The sequence below is a fragment of the Suricata suricatta genome, chromosome 4, assembly GCF_006229205.1.
Source record: "Suricata suricatta isolate VVHF042 chromosome 4, meerkat_22Aug2017_6uvM2_HiC, whole genome shotgun sequence".
Classification (NCBI taxonomy): domain Eukaryota; kingdom Metazoa; phylum Chordata; class Mammalia; order Carnivora; family Herpestidae; genus Suricata; species Suricata suricatta.
Window position 1 is genome coordinate 151,246,353 of NC_043703.1, and position 23,499 is coordinate 151,269,851.

Consider the following 23,499-nt stretch of genomic DNA (forward strand, 5'->3'; position numbering starts at 1 on the left):
TTCTTTTTAATGGGATAGAAGAGATAACAGTTCCGGTGGGGTAGTAAAAGCTGGGTAGAGGCATTATCCAAATTTCATTCTATGTGCTAGTCAAGACAAAGTTTACTCTGAGAGTCTTTGTGTGTGTGTGTGTGTGTGAAAAATAGGCATGAACTATGTTGTTTTTGCAATTTAATATCCATTTTGGTTCAAATTTATGGCAGAAAGAACTATAAAGTTGCAAATAAAAAGCGTTCAAAAGCAAAACAAATCCAATCTCCATATCCCTCTATAAAAGTCTGGAATTCTCATCAGGCATTCTTCAGAAATGCTATCTAGACTTCAAAGTGCCCTTCAATCCTCCCATTGAATGCTAACCCCAGCCTTTGGGCTGCCCTCATGTCCGATGTGACAGCAACCCTACACCCGCTCTTGACAGGAAGATGGCCTTACTGCCAGGTATCGCTTCCTCCCCCACCTCAGCTGGACTTTCCTCACCAGCTGGAAAGACTTTGTTGCCTTTCAGACAATAGTCAGAGCCCGTAGTTGTGACATGTTAAATCTCACATGTGATTCATACACATTTACCGACCCCATAGTCAACCTTCCCTTCTCTACCTCTCTATAGTGACTTTAACTTCCTGTTATCATATCCGTAATTAAGACAGTCACTGTCAGGCAAGATTATTTTGCCACATCTGCAGTCAACAAAGGCTGAGAGGAGAAATCTCAATCTATATTCCAGAGAATAAAAATAGAGTCTGGTCTTTTAGAATAGAGATGAATGCCTGAGAGAAGGAAATCGTACTAAAGTGAAAAGACCACACTTTCTCAATTCAAGTAGCCTTGAGTGTTAAATCCTTGCTCAACTATTTATAATTCATGGGACTTTGGAGAGGTTATTTCACTTTTCTGAGACTTTGGTTTTGCATAGACAAAACAAGATAAAATGTCTCTTTTAAATATTCTAGTGAAGATTAAGGATTATAATATTAGAGATTATAAATGCCTTCTGACACTTATAAGTGTTGGTGCTGCTGTAGTCACAGATGTAGTGGTTATGATGGTGGAATTATTGTCAATGGCACTCGTGGAATTGTTGGTGTAAATGGTGTTGTTGGTGATGGTTGAGGTAAAGATGGAGGTATTATTGGTGGTACATTGGTGGTGTTGATGATGGTACAGGTGGTGGTAGAAGTGACAGTGAAGGTAGAGGTGTTGGTTGTAGAGCTGTTGGTGGTGAAAGCGATAGAGGCAGTGGTGTTAGCAGTGCAGTGGTGGTTAGAAAGTCACCAAGTCACACATAGAGGAACCCCAGACTTCTAGGAGAGTCTGACAACAGGCTTCCGTTAACATAGGACCTGGGGACATAGACTTTCCTTAATTTTCTAGGGAAATAAGCCTTGAACAATGGTGCAAAGTTAACATGCAAAGTGTAAGGTGAAATCAGTTTTTGATACATGAAATTTAAGCATGCACATTAGGAAAACTGAAAAAAAATTTTCAAGGGCAAAAAATGAAACCATTTGTTTTATATACTATGTTCATATCACTTGATAATGCTAGAGAAACAGGCCAAAGAATTAGAAAGAGATTTCACACACACACACACACACACACACACACACACACCCTTTTGTTCCATTAACAATCTTAGGAAAGAGGTACTGTATTATTATCTCCATTTTACAGATGAGAAGGCTAAGGTTCAGAAAAGTAGGAAGCACTGTAGAAAGTTCTTGGGCTTCCTAGGTTTTGTATGCATCAGTTGTTTGACTTCATCTTTCACTCTCCCCTCTTCAAATTGTAATTTCTTCATCCTTGGCAATAATGCTAACAATCATGTTCAAGAATTATTATAGAGTATAAACAAGTTATATTTTTGGTCTGCAAAAATGGAAGCTTCATATAAAAGATCAAATATGATATTTATATAGAAAGCATTCAACAAAAATATCTACTTTCCATTCATTCATTCATTCATTCACTCTTGAAATTATCTTTCTACCCTCTATTAGTTTATCCAAACAGTCCAGATAGGCTGTATGGAAGCCAAGAAGACCATGTTAAACCTCCAAGAATTCTATCAGTTGGGAATTTTGAGTTTCAAGGAATAGAAAACCTGGTCTAAAGTAATAAAGGAATTTATTGCCTAATGTGACTAAAAAGTCAAATATCAGACATGGCTGGACCATGGGCTTCCCTGATGTTTATGACTCAGTTTTTGTCATTTTCATTCAGCATAAGCCCCTGTGAGCTGGTTCTCTTTTTGGTCAGATAATCTTCTAATGACTGTAAGATCAGTAACTTCTAAATGTACATACCCCCACTTTGAAATATAGCAGAAGAAAAAAGTTTCCCTCATAACCCTCTAGTCCAGGGCCTGACTTCTAGGCCAGAGTCAATCACTTTTCCCAGTGAAAATTGGTTACTCTGTTAAGCTTCAACCAGTGATACTTGCCCCTGGAGCATTTGAGGCAATTCCCCACACCACATACACTGGAGGGGGAGAAAGGTGCTTCTTCAAGAAAGGGCAAGTTATTGTGCTATTAGAGAAAGGTTGAATTGACTCTGAGTGCCAAAGCAACAAGTTACCACTACAGGAACTAACACTGTTCTTCCCAAGCCTGGTGTTTTTTACCCCCATTATTCCATCTCTATGATCCTTCTTTCCCAAAACTTGGAAGTCCAGGAGTCATCTTGCACACTTTCCTTGACCTTCCTGTTAACCACTGTGTCTCCATGGCCAGTTTCTGTCAATTGTACCTTTTCTCTCTCTGGCCTCCCATATGCCAGTGTTCTGTCATCACAAAATACTGTCTACTACCCTTTATCCAGTTAGTGTAAGTAAGATATTAGCTTAAATGTTACTTTCCTGATTCTCTGCTAACTGTAAGTTTCCTCTGCTATGTTTTCAAATCCCTGACCACAGTTTGTAATTATAAATGAGAGCAAATGGTCAAATGAAAACTGGAGCTTACAATGCCTTGGTCTGGTTTCATTCACCATGACTCTAGTGACAATCAAAATGCTGACATGGAAGATGTGGTGTTCCATGAAATATTTGAATGAGTGATTGAATGAATGAATGAACCCAGATGCCTTGCCCTATATAATGGAGATAATAAGTGACCAGTAGGTCAGGGTAAGGTCTTCTGACCACATATCTAGTGCCCCTTCTTCTCCCCTGGGTAGAAACTTGGTGTAACTGGGCAAGGGTAAACAGCTAGTCTGTCAGGGTTGTCTGACCAGAAGTACAGAAGCTGTTTTTAGACAACTGGTTGGAGCAATGGAAACTTGATCAAGGCAAAGGGCCCACAGCAACCACGTGGCTGAATACAGACAGGCCCATCAAGTGACCCACCTCAAAACATCCATAAGGCTTACCTAACCAATGGGCTACTTATAACTAGGCACAGTTACCAGAAAAGGGAAAATTTCATATGTCACCATACCTCCTCACATTCCCTCCTTAAAAATAGCCTGCACCCACTGCCTGCTGGCTGACAGCCTCTCCTCTGCTGTTCTACCCGCTGTTCCCCTGTGGTATATTGAGTAAACTTCTATCTACTTCACCTTTCACTGCCTGTGTCACTGGCTTCTTATCAGTTGTCATCCCACATTTGGGGCCCCCCATGTGATTGAGAGACACCACGTCTAGACACCACAAGAAAGAAGTGGGGGGATAAGAGTGGCTGACTGGATAATGTAGGAAACTGTGGCCCTGAGAACATGGCACAGCAGAGCAGTAAGGAAGCTTCATACTTTGGAAATGCCAATGAACCTGTGTTTGAGGGACTCTGAAATGGGTATAAACCTTAAGAAGTGCAGAACAAGATGTTGACTGAAATCTCCTTCCTTCTTTCTGTGATGAAATCCCTGTGAAGCTGCCAGTCATAGGCTGGTGTTAGCCACCTGCAGGTCCTGGGACTTGAAGCATTCAGGCCAGAGACTAAGGATGGCTCTTCTTCCTCGAAATCTGCAGAACCCTGTCCTATCTAGGATCCCATAATGCTTCCCATTCACTCTGGAGTTATGCTCGGGCCAGAGACATTATCAACCTCCTTGTCTGTATCTGTTGGGTTTCCTAGAGAAACAGAACCAATAGGATGTGTGGGGGGGGGATGTAGAAAGAGAGAGAGAAAGAGAGAGAGAGGACAGATTTTATTTTAAGGATCTGGATCCTATGGAGATCCTATGGAGGCTAGAAAATCCAACATCTGCAGAGTGAATCATCATGATGGATACTCAGGGAAGACCTATGTTACAGTTCAAATTCAAGGCTGTCTGCTGGCAGAATTCCTTCCTGCTCAGGGGAGGTCAGTTTTTGTTCTATTCATGCCTTTCACCAACATTATGAAGGGCCATCTGCTTTATTCAAAGTCTACCAATTTAAATGTTAATCTCATCCAAAAAATATCCTCATAGAAACATCAGGAATGATGCTTGATTAAGTGTTTGGGCATCATCATGGTCTTACCAAGTTGATGTATAAAATTAACTATCACATTATGTAAGCCATTGATCTTGGCCAAAGCTAAAGAAAAGTGTTAGGATAAAGTGTTTGCCTCCATGATATAAATAATAAGAACTAATGAGATCTATTATCAAAAACTGTCTTCTCATAGGGCACCTGGGTGGCTCATTTGGTTAAGCAACCAATTCTGGATTTTGGCTCAGGTCATGATCTCATGGTTCATGGGATAGAGCCCTGTGTTGGGCTCTGTGCTGATAGCAAGGAGCCTGCTTGGGATTATCTCTCTCCCTCTCTCTGCCCCTCCCCCCTCAAAATAAATAAATAAACATCTAAAAAATTATCTTCCCTGCTTCCTGTCATGTTGTGTAAAATTTCACCACTTGAATTCATTCTTTTGGATTTATAAGTGTTTTCATGTTCGAGAGCCCCTGTTAAAGTTTAAATATCTTGTGAGGTTTCTATCTTTATCTTCCCACATTTTATTGGCAAATTTTATAATTTAGAAATAAGAAAACAGATTAAAAATAAAAAGGTGATTGTAAAGACTAAATGAGATTTAAGTTTGGTCCAGTTAAAGTTGTAAATAACAATTGCTTTGTCATTATCATTATTGTTATCATACTCAGAATCTACGCAATTCTGTGTTGGGTAGACTTTCCCATTTTATACCTGATAAAAAAAATGTAGGTTTACCAAGCCATAGAGTAACTTACCAAAGTCATGCATCTAGTCAGAGGCAGAGACAGGGGCTGATCTGTATTCTGTGTGAAGTCCAGGCCTTTTTTTTATGTCTTACTGTTCCCACTCCTATACTTCCCAAACTGACCTTAATCCTAGGAAGGGCGAGTTTGACTCTTCTCTTGTTGCTGGTACCTAGCACAGAGCCAGCCACATGGTAAGTGGCCTCTAAGTACCCAAAGATAGCTCACACTATCAGAGAATAACCTGTCTGTGCTAAAAATATGGATGCCTGAGAGTGTTACTGGGCTTTTCATAGGTGGGAGCCAATCTATTTGCTGAGAAGACAAACAGTGTTGGATTAACCATCACCTACAGTTGTCCCCTGAGCACCCACTCAGGAGACCAGCCCACAGGGTTAGGCCTGAAAGAATCTTGAGGCATCTTCTCAGGAGCCTTTGGTCAAGGCAAGAACATTGAAGCCCCTTCTCTGAATCCCTGAGGGAAGCACAGATTCCTGCTCTCTTTGGTGGGGCCAGGCTGGTGTGTCTGAGCCGAGACTGAAATGTATACCACACTGGCTGGTGGGGAGATGGGGAGGGCTGGTGTGGTCAGTGGGGGTGCAAGGCCATTTCAGGGCAGTGAAGCTGAAGTAACCCGAGTACAGCAGAGCCTGAGTCACTCTGGACTCAGAGAGCTCCCGATCGGGTGGGGACTGACACCTGAACCCATCTGTGGCTTTGCCCTGGCTGGCCCTGCCCTGTCCTGCCTTGTCCAGCTCAGCTCAGCCTGGCCAGGCCAGGCCCCACTGGTTCCAGCCCCAAGGAATTGAGCTGATCTGCAGAGCCAGGAATTCTGATCTCTGCAGGGGGTGAGGCACAGTGTGTGCAGAGCCCCAGGAGGTGTCTGCTCAGGGGTCCCTGCATCCGAGTGTGATCTGCTGCTATCACGCACATCCCCCCTGATTCTCTGAGTGTATGTTCTGGGCATCTAGGTATATGTCTGTGTTCATGCCTATGTGTGTTGTCAGCTTGTGTGTCTGGGTATGTTTCCCAAGGAAAATGAAATCATAATTGGTTGGTTGTAGAATTTTGTTGATCAAAGTGCAGCAACCCTTAAGTGTTTTAAAAACTTCACATGTGCAAAGCCTCATGCTATGGGCTATTTAGGACACTGAAATGAACTAGTCCTCTCGTGTGTAGTCAGCCTGGACCACACACTTTCTTATGAGAGCCAAGCCTGCTGCCCAGGAGTGTTTGTGAAGAACCGAGAACAAGGCGTGGACATGATCACTGTGGTTTGGTGGCCAGAGACATCAGCCTAGGCAGTTGGGGTGGGGGCGGGAGAGTTGTGTGTCAGGATTTGCCACCTTCTCCAAGCATTTTCCTACTTACAGAAATTTTGTGTCTTCTTTTCATGAAAACAAAAATCAGTGTATTTTTTAAATGTGTCAGTGTGATAAGGGCAAAATTTCATTTATTGGGTTTCCTCCCCCAGAACAATTCAGACTCCCACAATGAGGACTGGTAGTTCAGTATACGGTCACCATGGCCCACTCTATGGTCCCCTCCCCATCATGTGGTGATGAATGCTGGTGTCTGATCCTGCTACTTAGACTGAAGATGTGACAGGCAGGGGAGGAGTGGGGAGAAAATTATTCCACTTGGGCCAAGCCATCACTGATCTGGAAAAGGGGAAATAACGTGAAGAGGGAGGAACTCAACTCTGAATGAGGAACTCAAGACTCTGAGACTGGAGGTCTCTGAAGATTTAGCAGCAGGTTAGAGGGAATAATGAGATATTTGTGAGGATTCCTTGAAGAAGAAAAAGAGGGAGAGAGAGAGAGAGAGGATGGGGAAAGGAAGAAGGAGGGAGGAAGGGATAGAAAGAGAGAGAGAGAGAGAGAGAGAGAGAGAGAGAGAGAGAGAGAGAGAACAAAACACTAGATAATATTCTGGTGACAAATCCAGAGAAGGGGCTGGAAGCCTCCTCCCACATTCTAACTTGCTCTGTAGACTTCTTAACAAGTTGGCTTGCACAGCCTGTGATGTTGCATCTCTCCATATAACACACAGTCCAGTAATGGTGGGTGCAGTAATGAAACAACCAAGCTCTCACCCTGGTGCACCCTCTGTTGTCCTCTGACAAATACCAAGGACAGGCAAGTGCCTGTGTAGTTCAGTTTCCACCTTAAGAAAATGTCCCCCTCTTGGCCTACCACTTGGTATTGTGATAGCCTTCTACCTCTCCACTGCAGAGGGAGTTTCTGAAAAGGCATTTTCCAAGATATCCCTCATGGGACCAGACACAGAGCCTTGGATATTGAATGTACTCAATAAATACTTAATAAATATATGATCATTTAAAACAGTCCACATGGAGAATGGTTATATGAGTCCCCAAATAAAACTTGGAAACTTCTGCTATGACTGATTTTGACCCTGAGGGGGCTCACTATGGCATCCTTCCAATCCTTACTGATCCACTGGTTCACCTGAAGAAATAGTAGGACTCTGCTCACTCTCTTCCCATACTGTCACCTGTCATCTGTGAGTGACCCTTCTATTCTACTCCTGGTTTGGTTTACAAGGCACAAAAGAAATATAATCAGGCATATGGTCCTCATGATGGCCTGTTCTATTATACCCACTACCACTTTGGATTTGGTGTGGGCAGGCCATTAAAAGTTTCAGAAGGGCTGCATCACAAGTGGGCTCCATCAGTTTGGTGAGGGAAAGTCTCTCAGTTTCTACTAGGGATGGATTCCTGACAGTCGCAGAAAACCCAGGGAATACCTATCATTCTTGTGGCCAGCTGCATTGTGTAGCAGCCAACATTCTGGACCAATTTCATTCACTGGCTGATGGGTGAGGAGACAGTCTTGGGATCCTCTGGCCACCATGCTTTAAGTGAGGACTATCTTGTGAATTTGGACCAAGCCTCCAGCCACCCAACAGAGCAAGACAGTGCCAAGAACTTAGCAAAGACAGACTGCCCAAAGTTTCTCAGCTTCTTAGAAAGCAAAACAACCCATCTCCATCTATCACCATAAATGGCCTGCCTGAACTGCTGGTGTCTTCAGTCTGTGCCTTAATAGTTCATTCAACTACCCATTCGTTACATCCTCAGAGCAAGTAATGTTAATGTAAATAATTTGGGAAGCATTGTTCCATCTGTTGAAAATGTGCAGTAGTTGTTTCGCCCCTTGTCTAAACTGGAGCGGCTACTTTCAGGCAAGTTTGGGAGGTAAATGAACTGTCTGGATGCTTTTCTTGGCAGTCTCTCTTATTAGTGGGAGGTGGCAGTAACGAGAACATGAGGAAGACGGAAAGTGTTTACTTAAAGTCATGGCCAAATGGCGAGGGAGAGTTTAAGATAAATCATAAGCTGTCAATGATGACAACTGCAGACTGCTACTAGTTCACTCCTGTTTATGGAGCTTCAGATGCTACATTTTGAGAGTGAAGGAGTTTATTGGTAGAAGTTGCTGATTGTTTAGACATCAATGTTTGAGGCAAGAGGTAACAGCCACTCGGACTGGGAATGGTGAATGCATGAATCTCATACGTGGTCATTCTGGGTGCATCTCTGCCCAGTGAATGGATGCCACTGACTCATATTCACCTTCACAACTCAGATCATGGATCACTATGCTTTTGTCACATGGCAAGCAATTGTGGAGCATTATAGTGAAGGGCCAAAGACATAATAGAGCTGGGTTCTTTGCATTTCTGGATGCTTTTCTTGTTTAAAGTGACTGTTGATTTTTGAACTGCAGCTTACAGCTTGTGAACATGTTCATGCTTTGTTCATGTGAACAAAAGACCAGAATCTTTTGAGGTTAGCCAGCATTCTCAACAGTTTTCCCCCAAACTCCTCTCTTCTTATACACCCATAAAACACAAAATGAGTTCTTGTGAGCCTTCTGTGTTTATCTTACAGAACTGCAATGTTTTCTGTCCTAGTACTCACGTTTAGCAAGACACTGAATCAGTGGCAAGTTGCAAAGAATGATTATGTTCTGTCCTTATTCAAAAGGCCTATGAAGACCTGAAAGAGCTCTTCTATGAAGTGCACATTCCTTCAAACATTTATGAAGTGCCAGTGAAGGTCCAGATACAATGGAAAGTGACAGTTCATATGATCAGAAGTATGGGGTAATCAGGAAGGACTGCATTATCAACAAACCACAGTGAAAAATGGCCAATAGCTTCTATTATGGTAGAAGCTTGTATAAATCATTGAGAAGGGGGAAAGTAGATAGAGTTCAAATCCCTAAGAAAATTGGGGAAGATGGTACTTAATCCAGGTCTTGGAGGCTGGCTGGGGCTTCCCAGATTCAGAAGGGAGGCTAGGTTACTCCAGACAGAGGTAAAGACTATCAAAACACACTTTAGTTCAAGAATTGCTTAGGAGCTCTGTGTGGCTGGAACATGATTTACAGGGATGGTGGCTGGAGGTAAATAGGGGTATTAATTGTAAATTTTATAGAGATGGGAAGAATTTGTGAAAGGAAGAAGAAAGCAACAACATGGAAAACAAAATAACTTTCTACCTCATTATTTCATTTGTGCTCTAACATTGCCTTTCTTTGAAATTTTTGAATGAGAAAAACCACCTAGAGTTTCTAATAATGGGAACTTTTTTGAGAGAAAAAATTGATTTAGCTTTCAGAAGGAAATCAAACATCCCCCCCCCCAATTATCTGGGATGTTTTATCAACAGGGTTGAAATTATGGATTTTGAAGTAGGAAAGGTGTAGTCTGAGATGGAAAGAGAAAGTCTCAGACATGCCCACTAGCCTGGGAAATTAACTTGGGAAACCATTATGAGAGGGGTGGGAAGAGGTAGAAGGGCCTTCAGACATAGCTCTCTCCCCAACCCCTTCTTTCCCCTCATCATATCTGTTATGGGTTGAGTCTTATCCTCCCAAAGGATTTATTGCCCTGACTTCCAGTACCTACAGACATGACTGCATTTTCTAAGAATCTTTGCAGAAGATCGTGATGAGGTGATTAAGGTGGGCCCTAATCCACTATGGCTGTATCCTAAAAAGGGAGAATTTGGAAGCAGGATTATGTACATGAGGAGAATGCCACATGAACATAAAGTCAGAGGCTACAGTGATGTGAAGGATCACCAAAAATTTCCAGCAACCACCAGAAGACAGAAGGGCCCACAGATTCTCCATTCTCCAGATGGCCCTCAGAAGGAACCAGGCCTGCTGACACCTTGATCTTGAATTTCTAGCCTCCAGAACTGTGAGACAATACGTTTCTGTTGTTTATGCCTTGTAGTTTGTACTACTTTATTACAGCACCCTCAGAAAACAAATGCAGCAGCAGATTGTGGAATTGGCTTTGAAACAGCCAGGGGACAGGTGGGGACACGGGAAGTAAGAGTAGGATGGCTGGTTGGTGCAGAGAGGATTAAGATAGGTGGGAAATATTTATGGAATCACCCAGAGAAGTGGTACTCCAGAATGTTCTGAGCTTCATAAGATGATTTTCCAGATCGGGCCTATCTATGTCAGGCTAGTACATGATGATTGGTATTTTTCAGATGACAATGGATTTTATGATAATAAAACAAATGGTTTTAGGTCAAAGAGAACTATAGAACTCAAATAAGCACTTTATCAGGAATCAAAATAAGTTATTTCTTGACTGAAGACATACACATTTAATGTAGTTATTCAAGGATATAATATAGCATGGACTTTTAAAGCGTGTGCTTTAAAAAAGAAAAAAAAATGAGTATTCATTTTTCCCCCTAAAGTTTACTAGTTGTCTCCAAAAACCCAGGACTTTCTTATTATCTTAAATAATCAATTTTCCTTTTTATGCTTTGAGCCTTCTCTCTTGCTGGCATGTTCTTAGTGTCTTTCTTGCTAAGAACCCCTATGTGAGATCTTTGTTCTGCTGGCACTATTGTCTTTGTGCAGGTCTACCCTGAGGTTCCCTTCCACTCTGGGCTCAGAGAGTGAAGATGACTATTCTTTCTGATTCTCATAGCCCAACTGATAGCAGGACTTTATCAAAGGTCTGAGGGGAACCCTAAAATAATGTCCATGTCCAAACCCAAAGCTCGCCTGATGGGCCTCTGTGAAGCATGCACCTCAGCACCTAAGACTCCACACCAAACTTCTCTCTGGCTCTGTATGGAAGCATGTGCCTTCCCTCAGTCCTAATTCAAGGTGACTGACTATAGGGATTTGGTTCTCCCCAAGGGGAGAACAAGCAATTGTCTGACTCCAAAGGATAAACATTGCAATAAAACTTTTGACCACAGGGGCACCTGGGTGGCTCAGTCAGTTAAGTGTCCAACTCTGGCTCAGGTCATGATCTCACCATTCATGAGTTCAAGCCCTGTGTCAGGCTCTGTGCTGAAAGATCAGAGCCTGGGGCCTGCTTCAGATTCTGTGTCTCCCTCTCTCTGTGTCCCCCTCCTCTCAAAATAAATATTAAAAAAATAAAACAATCTTGACCACATATTAGACATGATTCAGTCATTCAGAAAATATCTATTGTATGCTAACAACAATGAATAAGATGGGCAAACTTTCTGCTCTTGTAGAGCTTATGTTCTGGTGGGGGAAGGAAAACCAGAGGAAATAAAGGAAAATATTAGGGAATATGGTAAGTGCTATGTAAAGATATAGGACTCTAGCACCTAGAAGGAAGTGAGAAGGTGAATTGTGTCTTCTGAATTAAGAAGATAATGATATTATACAGTAGAATAACAAATCACAAGAAACATACCAATGGGGATATAAAGGAGAGAGAATTTCTCTACATTGCTTTATTTCATGGGTTGTGAAGCTCTGATTCTATAGATTCATCCCCACTGGCCTTTCTAAATCTCTCATGAGATTTTGTGCTCCATTCACTCTTTTGTGATCCAATTCAGTCCTCTGAAAATATGAGAGAGAGCTAAAAAAGAGTAAGATAACCATCCATAGATGTCATCCCAATATGAAATGTCTTTCCATGGAGATTTGTTGAAAATCACTATAAACTCATGTGTGGCCTACTGGATATCAACTTGGACAGGATATTAAAAACCCAGATTTGTTTTTAACTATATATCCTTGGACAATGCTACTCAAACCCACTGTGTCCTATTTTATTAACTGTAAAATGGGGCTAGTAATACTTGTTGCATTATTGTGAGAAATGCATGATACATGGAAAATGCATGGACAGTCCCTGACTATCTTGGATGTTGGCAAAATACTGTTTGGTTATCACATGAATCAAGGACTCATTCATATATTGCTCTGAGGATTGTTTCATTGAATGAATGAATGAATGAATGAATGAATGAATGAATGAATGGTCCAAATCTATTCTTAAACAGAATTATAGAAGAAAATTAGGTAGTAATGTAACAATGAAGCTCTAGGCTAAATTAAATGTCAGGGGGCAGTAATGGTCTTCACTGCCGACTGGTCTCAAATAAGGGAGCTGTTTCATCAGGAAACATCTGTGGTTCCAGCTGCACATCTGTAAGTTTGCAGATGATGCTATGATGAGAGCATGTTCTAATGCACATAGTTATGTGGAACTAAAGTGCAAGAGCAGATGGCCAAGAAAGGCCATCACATGATGCTATGAAGCCAAGAAAATCTATGATACAACTTGATATAATCCTGAGTTCCAAAAGGATCTGGAGTGATGGAAACTACATGTAATTGTGTTCATTTAAAGAGAATAGTATCTGTCATTAATAAAAGGCTGAGGATTAGGTCTCATATACAATGAGTATATGGGAGTATACTCATTATATGAAATGAGTGATAATGGTGCTCTTGAAGGACCCATTACAGAGTCTTCAGGAACCAGATCTATTAAATAAAGTCCACCTTGGCCTTTATTAGCTTTATAGACTGCAATATCCCATAAAACATCAAAGCCTGGTGGCTTGGAAATAATCAAAAGTGACCTCTATCGGTTTCTTGAATCCCCTTTCAGATAGTCCCAACATCTGTGTCATATCTGAATCTATTTATATTGATTGATTTACCTCTTGGCTTTATATCATTTTTTTCTTACCTTTTCAAATACTTTATTCATTTTTGTTTAAAACTAAGCATTTTGTGTAGGACAGAGACTGAGATAAATCATTTCTTATGTATGGGAATGAATATACATTTCTTTCTACTATGTTTTTAATGTGAGGGTCTGAGTTGATCTAGTCAAGAGTACCACTGGGTCTTAGGTCATATTATTGCTGCAGTTTCTCTTGGTGCACCACAGGCTTCCAGTTCTTTCAGTCATGCCTTATATCTCAGCACCCCTGCCAGCTGTGCTTCTGAGCCCTGAAAAGATTTCTGTACCTGACCCCAAAACTGAGGTTTTATTCCTGTTTCTTTTGTCCAGATGGAATGGATTTTCACCAGTGCTTTCCTTCCCCAACAGACTGAGGATTGCATTCCTTTGTCCAGGCCTACACCACAAAAACACTTTCTCAAGACATTGACTGATCATTTATGCTAGCTCCCAGTGGAGTCTGTGGAGAAGAAGGTGCAAACTCTTCTTATATCTGTAGGTCTAAGGAGGTCCACACTCTTTTGCAAGCTTACACTTGCAGCCATCAATCTCTTGACTGTACTAGTTGACATTTCCTAACTGGTGTCTGACTGCATCCTCCCCAGGTAAGCCACAGTTCCTGCCCCATCTTTTCCTGCAACTTAGGTTCTTTGATGAGGTCAAGAAAAGTGAACTTGTAGTTTGTTTGGCTTTTGTTGTTGTTGTAGGGGTGAGAATAACAATCCTTCTGGTTCTTTACATCCCAAGCATAAACCAGATGTTTACCTATTTCTTAATAGTAATAACCATAACATCCACAGAGAGTGTCAATATGGATGGATATATATATATATATATATATATATATATATGCACTTATACATATATTTAGATGGTGAAATTATGCAAGAGTAGAAAGCAGATTTATATAAATTTATGTATAAATTAGGAAACCCTCATTTTTCTGAAACTTGTTAATGAGGTTAGCCATACTTCCCTTATGGGAAGTAAGAATATCATATATTTAATGCAAAATATATGTACATATTCCTACAATTGTTTGCAGTAAACGGTTGTTTCAACTCAGGTACCTAGCGACCTGAGGTGAGTAAGCATATGAATAAGGTGATTATGACTGCTTATAAGAAAGAATGTTTTTTTTGGAAGGATGTATAAGAACTTCTGTGTGAAGAAGCTTCTGTTCTTGACAGTATCAAGATGTCTTAGAGAATGCTGCAAAGGGCATGATGAACAATGCCTGCTTTGTGTCATTTGTGTATAGGAAATATAACTCAGGATCAACTTTGAATATTTCCATAAAGGCCAAATTGTAATGGCTAATAAGAAAAAAAATCAAATGGTTTCCAAAACTTGTTCTAATTAATAATGCAATTTTGGTGTAATAAACTCAGATGCAAAAAAATAACAAATAGCACAGGCTCTGGATTCAGATAATTCAAGATCATATTTCGTAGCTATGAGATCTTGGTCAAAATAACCTTTCTGAGGCATCTTTTCTTAATATATACTGTGAGGATTGGAATATCTACTGCAGTAATCATGATGTTTGTGGTAGTTCCTACATAAGTCTCTCTGCAGAGTATAATAGACTCACAGTGGCAATATTGACCCTGAGAACAAAACTACAACCTAAAATCAATGACCTTTCTTTCCTGACCAATCTCTGACATGTGGAGGAGTTGGCAAGCAGTGTCTTTACCCTCTTGTCCCATTTCTCACTTCTTTCTCAGAGAACAAAGCCTAAACTAACTGTGCCAGATACTTGACTACTGTTTGGGCCAAGTTCACCAGCAGGCAGTTCATTGTATGCTATCATCTCCTGTCTCCTGCAGTCACGTGGCCAGATCAGTGAGGGTGTCTGACATCACCGAGCTCTTTTCCTTTTTTTACTTTCAGCGTTCATCTTGGAACCCACAATCCCTCCATGTCTGTCACTTAGGAATTAGGACCAGGGTACCTATTTGCCTGATGAGGAGAGATTATTTTTTATGATAGAGCTGTTTTTAAGGCTGGAGTACTTTTGTTTGGTGTTTTGTTTAATAAAGGATTCTGTCTCTGAAATTTCTCCAGGTTAATTTTATTTCTTTTTCCATCCAGTACTTTCCTCATTTATTAGTTCTGTTCCCTCTTCCATGTGAGCAGCCCAAGGATATGAAGATTCCAAGATAAGATACTCAACTTAGAGTTTGGGGATCTGGATCAGGATCTGAGAGTATGCCATGTGTCCTAGACACATTACCATAAAGTTCTACATTTGTTTATTTGGCATTGGCCAGGCTAATAATAAAGTGTACTTTAATTTCCAATTTTCTGTAGTCCCTTTTTAAAAACAATTCCTTTGAGGACTTTATGGGAATGAGCTATGAAATTGGGGCAGGATTCCAATGTTCCTGGTCCCCCTTTCCCCAGGAAAACATCTAACATTACAAAAATTTTACCTCTCTTTCTAAAACATCACTTTCCCTTTGAGGACACAGCCATCTAAATGTTTTCTAGATTTGAAGGATATACATAATTCTTTTCTGAATCTTTTCTTCATTGACTTCCCAGTACAGATTCAAGTTGAATATTAAGAAGACAAAGATATAGTTGGGGAGTTCTCCTTTGTAGTATGGGATTCGGGGGCTAAGAAGTCCAAAGTGCAAAGAGTGGCATTAGGATCAAGCTTTCTGGGTGATGATATGGTCAGGGGGGGTGTCTCGTGTGGCCCATTTTGGAGTGGCAAAAGCAGGGCTATTGGTTCCACATGCTTGAATTCATCCAGAAGAGTCATTTCCACCATACAGAAGAGGGAAGAGAAAGAAATCCCCAGGAAAGGAGGGATTATGAGTAAATTGCTACTCTTTGTTCAGGGTCTCACGGTAAACAGGTCTACTCTGGTTGAGCAGGTAGCACTGATGTGAATCATTCTGTGACACAAAGAACATCCATCTTTAGTCCTGTTTCTCCCTAGATGGTGAGGGTCTGCTTTGTCTTTGTGGCACACATACTAGCCTACTCAGTGTTTCTGGGAGGCAAACAGTCAACAATCTGGAGCTTCTGAAATTAAAATTCCAATTTTCTCCAAATCCTAAAGAATCTTTTCCAGTTCTATACAATTAGCCAAGATGAGTCAAACAAGGGTGTGGAGTTTCTGATCACTGTTTTATCTGGACTGTCTTTTTTCCCTACTTTTTTCATAGCTTTGATCAGTTTTATGAATCTTATAATTTTCTTAGATGCTGAAAGTAAAAAGATGACAAAGGTTTAAGACCAATCCATTTTAAATCTTAGTAGTCTATCAGGGGAAGGGAAAACAGCCAGAGTAGACTTTAATAAAATGTGAGACTAATAAAGTTCTTCATTTAATTTTTCCTTCTCCCTAGAGGGCCCATGTAGAAAACAGCTATTTTTCCCAACAGACATATAAAGCTGATTTTTCTCCTGACAATTATAAGAGAAAGGACCACATCTTGATCTTTGATATATCTTTGGTGCCTATCTAATGGCAATGAACAAACACTTTTTCAAAGAATACATGGATGGAATGATTGATTGGTAGACTGGCCTTGATTTCTCAATCTTTGGTTAATTCTTTAAAATATATTTTGGGGGTTCCTGGGTGGCTCAGTTGGTTAAGTGTCCCAGTTCAGCTCAGGTCATGATCACGTGGTTCATGAGTTCAAGCCCTACATTGGACTCTGTATTGACAGCTCAGAGCCTGGAGCCTGCTTCAGATTCTGTGACTCCCTCTCTCTCTGTCCCTCCCCTGCTCACTCTCTGTCTCTCAAAAAATATATAAACATTAAAAAATTAAGAATATATATATTTGGAACTGCAGCACACAGAGGACTACCCACTTAATTACAAGTATGTCCATGGCCCCCTCTTATTTAATTTTATCTTAAGGTTTTCTCCTTTACCTTCCACTCCTCCATTTCCAGTTGCATGCACCCGTCAGCTACCTTATTTTAAATAGCTACATCAGTTAAGGTTATCTCTATCTGTTGTTACAAAAAACTTGGAATTTCAGTGGCTTAACAAAACAGAAGTTTATTACTTGCTCGTATGTGTAGGCGCGCGCACACACATACACACACATGCACACACACACTTTAAAATGAGTATCTCCTTGTCTTTTGTCTCCATATGTACATATATACATACAGATAGTGAGATAGAGACAGAATTATTTAAAGATACATAAAGAAGATACACAATGAGAGAGAATGAATGGGAAAATACCCAACTGAAGGTGAACAGTAGATGCTAGGATTATAGGTAGCTTCGACTTTCTTCTTGACTCTTTTTTTTTTTTTGGCATTTCTAAATTTTCTGAAGCAGCTGGATTATCAAAAGAGCAAAATTAATTTCAGCCTTTTTTAAGGAGATGCTAGCTTAGAAAAGTAATAGGAGGCTGTGAGGACTTGGTGAGGAGAAAGGCCATGGGGGATCCAAGGAGCAGCAGGAAGTGACTCTGGTCACAAAAGGAAAAGCAACACAGAGAAGCAAAGTAGTGACGGTGACAAAATCAATTAATGTCCTTCCTCTTTGAAAATCTTCGTGCATATTTAGATATCAGCTGTATCTCTGGCTGAGATTTGCTTAAATGGACAATGAAGTTCTGTGAGCTCACAGGGAAAGGGAAGCCAAGAGGCTGCAGTCACTGAAGGGCCCATGGACGGAGAGCCGAAGTGACAGGTTGACTGAGGCACGGTGAAGTTTTCCTACTTCTGCATCTCAGGCGAGGCCATTAGTATTTGCAGGTGAGATGAGAGAGTGTCCAATCCCCAGAGCATCTGAGAAATGAAACCTCCAGTTCCGTATGCATTATTTATGGTTGATACACATGCTCCCAAATGAAAGCTCCTATTTATTTTTTTTCACTATAATTTCATTTGAAGATGGATCGCTGTGTAATTTAGATACATATACTTATTTTGTAAAAGCAGAGGAATGATATGTTCCATCCATAGGTTTATAGAATATTTCAAACTTATGGTAGTTCTTTATAAAAGTAAAGTTCTTTACAAATTGCCACTTTGGTTTATGATTTCTACTTTAATATTTTTTTAATCTTTATTTCTTTTTGAGAGAGAGAGAGAGAAAGATTGAGAGAGAGAGAGAGAGAGAGAGAGAGAGCGCAAGAAGGGGAGAAACAGAGAAAGACTGAGACACAGAATCTGAAGCAGGCTCCAGGCTCTGAGCTGTCAGCGTAGAGTCTGAAACAGGACTTGAACTCACAAACCACGAGACCATGACCTAAGCTGAAGTCAGACACTTAACCAACTGAACCACCCAGGTGCCCCTATGATTTCTTTTCTAACAACTACAGCTTCAGAGCCTTTTCTTTCTCCATGCAGCTACTTCTGGCATAACCCTACCATTTTCCTTGTTTTTCCTACCATATCTCCTTCCACTGACATAGATTCCTTTGACCTCAAATTTAGCTTTTCCTCTCCCCAAGCTCCACTGCCACTGTCCCCAACACAGATTTCACATACTTTACCACCTAGAAAATCCTGGCTCTGGCCACTGTAATGTAGAAAGCACAGGAGAATGGGTTCAGCTCCCATAGGCTGAAGTTCTGAATCTAACTATAGGGATGGTGTTCTGAAATGGGACTGGATTCCTTCGACATATTTACAAGAGTTTTATGAAGAGCCTCGTGGGATATTTAACCATTTGGAACAATGAAATTACAAATTTAATTTACCCTTTGAAACAAATGGTTTCATCTAAATATTAGAATCCAAGTCATTCTTAAGTGTGTATTCTAGGTATTCTAAAGAAAACACTATATAAATTAAAGACAATAACAAAAGATGAAATGAGAGCAAGGAATAAATCATTGAGAAAAAGTTAACTGCACTAATAACCAAAGAAATGTAAATTAAAGTGGAAACATTTTACATTAAAAAAGAATTAATTCTATTTTCCAGTAAAAGAAATCAGGGGTCCTTGGATAAATGGCCAATTCCAGAGTGAGAGGAGGATAATTGTGAGAACAGAGGAACTGGAATGTGGGATTTGTGTGTCTGTGTGGGGGTGGAGAGACAGGATATAAGAAAGGGCTAATGAAATGATGGGGGGTGTCCAAAGAACTTAGAAATAAGGGTTTCCATTAGCCAAATCAGGGATAGTTTCAATATCAAAATGATTATTAACTAGAGTGGCTTATAACATACTGAATATAAAAAGAATCCATGTATCCATTCTATTAAAAATATATACGAACAAATGACTGACTGACTACATATATACATACAAAATAGCAAGAAAAAGAAAAAGCATTTTTGTTAAAGTAAAATGTCAAATAATAAATGCAGAAAGGATTCTGGAGTTAGGAAATTAGGATTTTGCAACAATCATAGTAATAACTCTTTCAGATACATATCAAAGTGAATGCTAGAACCCACGGCAAGAGTTTGTTGAGGTCCAGGATATTTACACAGTCTCCAGTAATGTCCCATAGATTACTTATTAATTACAGAAGGGAAAGCTACCTTTACAGCAGTGAAACATGGTAGAATCATTTTAACCAAGTGAATAAAGCGAACATCACTACAAATAGGACAAGCTGACATTATGATGTATGTACACTGAGAGCAGAACATCACTTCTGGGGCTCACTTGCCCGAATTGCATAACCTGAGTCTAATTATGAGGAAATTCGGAAAAACCCAGATGGAAGGACATTTTACCAAACCACCTGCTTGTACTCTTCAAATGTGTCAAAGTCATGAAAACTAAAGGCTGAGAAACTGTTCTGAATTAAGGAGATTAAAAAGACACGGCAAGAAAACACAACACATCATCCTGGCTTGGATTCTAGATCAGAAAACAAAATGCTACAAAGGACAATACTAGGACAATTTAAATTTAGGGGTGTGCATTGGATGATAATGATTTATCAATGGTAAATGTGCTTAATTTGAAAATACAACAATATAAGATGATAAAAATTGAAATATTTAGGGGTAAAAATGTCTATAACTTATTCTCAAATGGTTCAGTAAATAATAATAATAATAATAGAGATAATAAGTAGTTTGAGATCATTCATGCACACATAACAAAATATTAATAATCAGTGAATATAAACAAAGAGCATACAGGAATTTATTATACTGTTCTTGTATGTTGTCTATAGATTTAAATTTTGTAAGAATAAAAATTCTAAAAAATTAGAATAACTAATGTTCACAGCAGTCTAATGAATTAGTTATTTTAACATATCCCTGAAGGAAAGTAAATTGGCACAAGCTATCTGTAAAAAAATGGTCAACAAATACCAAAGGCCTTAAAATATCCCTACTCTTAATTCAGATTTTTGGGAATTTATCCTAAAAGTTACTTACAAAATACATGGGAAAAAAACATTTGTTGAAAGATACTCACTGTTAGATTATTTAAAATACAAAATCTCTAGAAAATCCAGGTAGTTAGTTGAATTATGGTGTGTTTGTTAATAAAATATCAGGTGGTCATCAGAAATATGTTACAGGTTTTATTCATGTTGGAAAATATTTGTATTATATTATGTGTTTAAAAAGCCATACCAAATTATATATAATTATGATCCAAATTATATAAACTAAATTTTTCATAACAAAAATGACATTAACCCAAACATGAATAATCGTTATCCATGGCTGTGGGTTATGAATTGCCATTATCATTTTCTTTATATTTTCCAATGTCTTCGGCTTTGTTTTGTTTTCTACAACAAGAGAGAAGAGCTCTGAGCTCAAGCCCAAGGGGCCCCCAGGTAGCACATGATTATTGTATCTCCTTCGTATCTCCTGGGTTTCCTCATCTTTGCTGTGAGGGGTTTGAAAGGTGCACTTCTATATTTCCTCCTGAAGAAAAAATAGAACATACAACTTGAGAGGCTGTGGGGTGAGAGGCTGAAGTAGGCACTGAATAGAAAAGATCCTTGAAGTCTTGTTCTACCTGCAAAATGCACATGATCTTTTCCCCTCATTCTCTTTTATATGATAGGTCTTGGTTTTAATATGACAATAAAACTGTTGGGTAGAGCCTAGAAGTAGACCATTATAAAAAACCAAAATTCTTAAGAGATTTCTGAGTTTTCCTGAGAGGCTTTAAACTCAAGGGGTAACAAAGCCAAGTGGTCCACAAATTAAAAAAAAAAGGGGGGGAGGGCTGGCACTTACATTATTTCCTACCTTGGACTTTATTTCAAACCAAAATAAAAGAACAAGTGAAGGGTGTGCACCTTCAGCAGGAAAAAAAAATTGTCTAGGAGAAGCAATCTCATGGGGCTAGTTTTTAAGAACTGTAACAACTTATTTGGATCTTGAGCAGATGTTTTTTTTTAAAAATTCCTACTGTGAGCCTCAGATGAAAAGAAGTTTTGTGAGTGTCCAGAGTGTATGGGAGCTGATGGACTGGTAGAAAAACAAAGCCCAGAGAAGTGCCTTTAATTGTGTGCTGTGAGATTTACTGGGGCCTGACAGGGGTCAGACTTGAGGTCCTCCCTGTTCGCAATCTATAAAAGATGATATAGACTGGCTAATTCTGCTAACAACACAGAGCTGAGGGAGACAGAGCCATTCAATAACAACAACAACAAACAACAACAACAACCAGCCAAATTCAGAAGTGTTTGGGGCTATTCCCCTGCTCTGAAAGTTCTTGGAAGTTAGCTAATGTTAGTTCATCAACACTCACATTTGGAAGAGAGTGTGTGACCTACAGAGTAAGTGTAGAAGACCCATCAAAAGTTGTTTTTGGCACAAGAAGGAAGATTACATTAGTGTAGCTTGAATTTCTGGATTGTTGTGGACAATGCCAAGGTCTGGGACTCAATTCTAGATAAGGTATGTTTCCCAGCCTCCTATTTCAGTCGTGTTGTGAAGTGCTACAATCTGGGGCCACGCATGCACACTTAGAGGGGATGGAACGCTTCACTTGTTTATCTTTTCTTTTGCCTTTGGCAGGCTGGCCGTGAAGGTGAGGCTGCTTAAGCTAGTCACTGGCTCTCTGGCCTAAGGTGGGTTCTTTACCACAAACAACCCCAGAAACCACGATTTTTGATGATTCCAGTGTTATCTTTCTTTGCAAGTCAATGGAGGCTGAGCAGAAATGCTATCTTCTCCTGAAGAAGGAATGGAATGCATCCAATTTATTTGCTATTAAGTACTGAGTGTGTTTCCCAATACAGAAGGTGTAGGCATTTCTTATAGGACGAAAGGCCACTGACACCCATATTGTTTTCTATTCTTCTCATTGCTTTTTCTTCTTTCCAAACAAAATATTTTGCTTGGGGTTAACTACAGTGTTTGTTTCCATTTTGATATCTGGAGAAACCACTTGAATTTGAAAGATCTCATTCTCTACTAAACTATGTTGTTGCACTGTTTGAACAAAACTAGAAGAGTGGAGTTCCAAAGGAGGGGGTCAGGGTGCTTTCAGAGAGGAAGAGTTCCAGGATCTGGCTTACAGTCTTTGGAGTCAATTGTATAGGTGGGAAGGAGAGTCCAACGCCATTCGAATTAGCAAGGTTTTAGGATCTTGATTTATGAAATCAGAACTGCATGTTAGGATTTAAGGTGGAGAGTAAGACATTGTGTCAGGTTATAAGAAGTGCTAAATATGAAGAAATGACCAACATAGAGGCTGACATAGGACAGTGATGCAGATAAAGAGAGCTCATTAATGGTCTGAGGTTCAAGGAGGAGGGTATTCTCAAGGAAGGGAAGAAAGTTGTGGCCAAGAAGCCTTGTGGGTCTTTACAAATTTATTCTATACCCCCTAGAACAGTATCTAGGGATCACATGAACACAAGTAGCCACCACTGGAGGGCTTCAGGGTTTCTGAGACCACTGGAAAGAGGAAGAACTTTCTGAGGAGTTTGAGAAATTAGGAGCACTGTTGATCAAGTAGTGGTCCTTTCTGGGAACACAATGGGCAGCATTGGGAACTGTTAATGAAAGGCTGAGGCTAACGACTAAAGAACTAGGGCAAAGGCCACATTTTGTGTAGATAACCATTCAGAAGAGACTGAAGCTCTGGGTGGTCCTAGAAAACACCAGGAATTAGAGAAACAGAACCACTCCAGTTGGAGGGAAGCGATGGGGCTTAGAGAAATGTAGCAAACTTTTTCAGCAGGCAATGCTCTTGGTTCCCTACAAAGCTGGGACGTGGGATTTCCATTTCAGGTGAAGAGATTGATTCCTAAACATGTCCTCAGTTAGATCATCTAATCCTTGTGTGGATTTGTATTGCCCTTTGAACCTTGCTTTCTCTTCTAAGCAAAGTTGAAGAGGCTCACTCCACTGACGTGAACACAAGTCTTAAATAATTTAG

General features: G+C 40.0%; 1 long non-coding RNA gene across 1 annotated transcript in view; it reads right to left on the reverse strand.

Moving 5' to 3' along the window:
- Nucleotides 1–23,499, reverse strand: part of LOC115289173 — an 80,786-nt gene that overhangs the window by 8,945 nt on the left and 48,342 nt on the right. The window lies entirely within an intron of this gene.